Raw genomic sequence first — 4,801 nt, forward strand, 5'->3', positions numbered from 1 at the left:
AAAATATATCCTAATAATTGCTTCAATCATTTCTTTATTGGTGGTGAATTCACTATTTTCATTTTTGACACTGGTATTTTGGATTTCTTTTTTTTTAAATAAAATTAACCAATGGGTTATCTATCTTATTGTCTCTCCCCCCCCCATAAAGCTAGCTCTTAGTTTTATTAATTCATTTGTTTTTCTTAGTTTCAGTTTTTTAAATCTCTCCTTTAATCCTTTTATCTCTCCTAATCTTTTATTAATCTCTCCTTTGATTTTCAGGGTTTCCAGTTTGCTGTTCTAATGGAGATTTTTAATTCATTCTCCCCTAATTAAAAAAAATTATACACTCAATTTATTGATCTACTCTCTCTCTATTTAATTCTTTATTCTACTTCATTTCTCTACATTCAGAGATATAAATTTTCTCCTAAGTATTGCTTTAAGTGCATTCCATAAATTTTGGTATGTTGTCTCATTATTGGTACTATCTTTAATGAAATTATTTATTCTTTCTAGGATTTTTTCTTTGACCAACTCCTTTTTTAGTATTATCTTAATTAATTACTAATTAATTTTTAATCTATGTTTCCATGGCCATTTATTGCTTGTATCATTCTATTTCAAATGTGTTTCTTTTAAACAATATATTATTGAATTCTAGGTTCTAATCCATTCTGTTATCCACATTTGTTTTGTGGGCAAGTCCACTCCATTCACAGCCATAGTTATGATTACTAACTGTGCATTTCCCTCCATCCTATTTTCTTCTGTTTGTGCTCTCTCTCTCTCTCTCTCTCTCTCTCTCTCTCCTCTCCCCCCCCCATTTCTCTCACCCCTCCTCTAAAATCTGTTTTGCCTTTGAGTATCACCTTCTATTGTCTATCCTCCCTTTTATCACTACCTCTTTCTCTTATCCCCTTTGCCTCCTACTACCTACCTACTCCTACTACCCAGTGGAGTAGACAGATTTCTATTATAAATTGTGTGTGTGTGTGTGTGTGTGTGTGTATTTCCTCTTTGAACAAATCTAGATTTTAATGAGGTTCAAGTTGTTGCTCACTATGATATTCTGGGGAGTTTTTATTTTGAGGTCTCCTTCAGTGGTCACCAGTAGATTTTTTAAATTTCTATTTTACCCTATGTTTCAAGAATATTGGAGCAATTTTCCTTGATATTTTCATGAAATATGTTTTCTAGGCTCTTTCTTCAATCATGACTTTCAGGTAATTCAGTAATTCTTAAATTATCTCTCCATCAATTTTCTAGGTCAGTTTTTCTGTTATTTCTCATTTTCTTACTTCACGCTTCCCTCTGCCCTGCCCTCACCCCCCTGGCTATTCTTTTGACTTTGTTTTATTGTTTCTTGATTTCTCATGGAGTCATTAGCTTCCACTTGCCCAATTTCAATTTTAAGGAATTATTTTCTTCAATGAGCTTTTTTCCATTTGGCCAATTCCACTTTTTAAAGTATTATTTTCTTCAGTAATTTTTTGTGCATTTTTTATTTTTCCCAAGCTGCTAATTTTATTTTCATATTTTTTTCTTTGCTCTAATTCCTTTACCTATTTTTTCTTAACAGTTTTTGTTTGATTTTGAAAGTAATTTTTTAGTTCTTCCAGAAATTCTTGTTGGACTCGTGTCCATACAAATGTATGATTTTAATTAATCAATCAATAAATATTTTTAATTGCCTACTATGTAGCAGGCATGGGAGATACAAAGACAAATGCAAGAATAGTTCCTGCTCTCAAGGAGCTTGAAATATAGTTGGAGGACACAGCATGTACATATATATATATATATATACACACACATGTATATATAGTGGGTATAAGGTAATTATTAGAGGAAGGTATTTGTAGTTGATGAGCATTAGGAAAGGGTTCATGTAATAAGTGACTTTAGATCTTAACCTTGAAGGAAACTTGGTATTCTGAGTGATAAAAGTAAGGAGAGGCTGCATGTCAGGCACTGAGAAAGCCAGGACAAAGGCATAGAGACAGGAGATGCAGTGTTATTCATAAGGAATAGTGAAAAGGCCAATATGACTGGACCACAATGTTTGTGGAGGGGATTAATGTGTGGGCAGGGAATGTAGGTTGGGGCCAGCTTGTAGATGACTTTAAATACCAAATAGAGAAGTTTATATTTGAACCTGGGAGATTGGAAAGGTGGTAGTTCCCTTGAAAGAATGAGGGATGCTCAAAGGATATGTGTTTTTGAAGAAACATAAAGAATTTAGTTTTGGATTATTAAATTTGATACATCTGGGAAATACTGTTTGAAATGTCTAGTAGGCAGTTGGCAATTTGGGATGGGAGCTCAGGAGAGAGGGTAAGACTGGAAATATAGAATCTGAGAATAACTTGCACAGAGATAATAATTAGAGCAACATTGAGATGGCAAAGTAGATAAGAGAAGGAAAGGAAGAGAGATGAGAGAGTAGAGAGCAAGGGGGAAAAAGGATGAAAGGGAAAGGAGAAAGAGTAAGGGGAAAAGACAGAACTTTGGGGGACATCAACAATTAGAGAGTGTTGTGGAGAGGATAATCCATGAAGGATGCTGTTCATCTCATGGGGAATGGTCTCTATGTTTTCAATTTGAAAATTTGTAATATAAATACTGATAGCTTTTCATATTCACATAATGTTTCATGGTCTACACTAAACTTAACATCTCATTGGTCTTCACAATAGTAATGTGAGTTTAATATGAAAGTATCATATTAAAAGTATCACCCTTTTGGTGATGAAAACACTGAAAGTCAGAGAGATTAAATGACTTGCTTAATATCACACAGGAAACCCCAGGTTTTTTGACTTCCGGGATATTACTCTTTTCTATTACCCTATGTTGTTGCAGGTAGAATTTTTTATTTCTTGGAGAGAGGAAGGTAGGGCAATTGGGGTTAAGTGACTTGCCCAAGGTCACACAGCTAGTTTTTGTGGTAAGTGTCTGAGGCTGAATTTGAACTCAGGTCTTCCTGACTACACAGCCAGTGCTCTACTCACTGCGCCACCTAGCTGTCCCTACAGGCAGAATTTCTCTTGCGACTGAGAAAAAGGATTACTTTCTTATTATATTAATAACCAATTTAACATATAGGACCCACAGATCCTCTTTTTGATAATTAATAATCAATTACTAGTAGATTAGTTATTAGTAAGGTTTTCCCCCTCTTATTTTACTTCCTCATTCAAATTCTAGTCCTTGTTAAGGACCAACTGACAATGAGATATTCTTAATTTGGGATCCCACCCAACTGGGAGAGCTAATTTCTGATTAAATGGTTAAGAAAATCTAATCTAGGTGAATTCTGGCCTATTGTTCAAAAATTTAAGTGGTCTGGGTGGAGATAGATCCCTTTTTCTAGATATCTGAAAGCAACTGAATCTAATCAAGCCAAATCCCCAGCAGGAGCTGTAGACTTAGCCCAACTTCACATTAATATGTTCACTCCCTCTTTAATTTTAACCAATCAGAGTTTATTTCCACCTTCAGAGACAGCCCCTTTTCCAAAGGTATCTAGATGTTCAATCATCTCAATGTGGGATCTTTGGTTATCTAGAGACCATTGACATCAATTAATAAATTGATTATTAATTACTCATTGTTTCTTGGACTTTTCATTTGAGTCACTATAAATAAAAGTGACTTTAACTGTGCCTCTTTTATTTTTTTTGGAAGATGTGTGTACAATGAAAAACAATCATTCAGTATCCTTTTTGGAATTCCAGCAACTAAATACTTCCCTGTATTCTTATAATTTCATAAACATTTAAACTTTGTAGAAAGTGTTCTAACTATTGACAGACCCTTGGAAAGGGAAGAAAAACAACTAAACAGAATTGCCCAGTTTCTTCTCCTAGAGATGTCAGTACATTATTCAAATCATTTCATGTCTAATCTTTCTTTGGAGGAATAACTCAGACAAAGATAAGCAGGGGTGTAAAAACCACTGAAATTAAAAAAAGATTCATTTAAAAAAATTCTGAGATTTTCTTTTGACTTTGATCTCATAATAATAATAACTAGAAAGTGTCAAATGTTGCCATTTCTACCTTCATAACATTTCTGGAAACTGACCTCTTCTCTCTACTCACACAATAACAACTTCAATTTGGGATTACTGCAATGGCCTCCTAATTAGTTTCTCACTCTCAAGTCTTTTCATTATTCTAGCTCATCTTGCACATTGTTGCCAAATAGGTGTGCTGGAGACAGTTTGAACTGGCTAGGGGAGAGCAGGATATTAAGTTTTCAGTCTGAGCATTTGCACATCAGAAATTAAAAAAATAACACCACCAAAACTACAAACCAGGGTTTGATTTATTACCTTGTTGATTGTCTAGCCTTAATAAAGTAATAGAGAAATTGTTAATAACATGGATTAAATTTAAAAATTTGTCCAGTATTCTTTTTTTTTTGTGGTGAGCCATTTACTAAACATTTATTAGTACACCCTTGCCTAAGTGAAGATCTGTTCATATCACTCTCCAGCTCATTAAATTCTAGTGTCTCCCTATTGCTTCTATGGGAAAAAAGTTTTATGAAACCTTTCACAATTTGTTTCCAATCTATATTTCTAGCTTCATTGTGCATTATTGTATCTTTCACAATCTATAATCCACCTACATTGGCCTTCCTTCTGGTCCTCAAATATGACATTTTCATCTTTTTGCCTTTGAACTGATCTTTCCCCTTCCCTGGAATGTATTTCTTCATCTCTGCCTTGTAGAATCTCTCTTTCTCTCTCTCTCTCTCTCTCTCTCTCTCTCTCTCTCTCTCTCTCTCTCTCTCTCTCTCTCTCTCTCTC

Source organism: Petaurus breviceps, unplaced genomic scaffold (genome assembly GCF_028583685.1).
Source record: "Petaurus breviceps papuanus isolate PSGF00001 unplaced genomic scaffold, PetGlider_PUasm1.0 90734, whole genome shotgun sequence".
Taxonomy (NCBI): domain Eukaryota; kingdom Metazoa; phylum Chordata; class Mammalia; order Diprotodontia; family Petauridae; genus Petaurus; species Petaurus breviceps.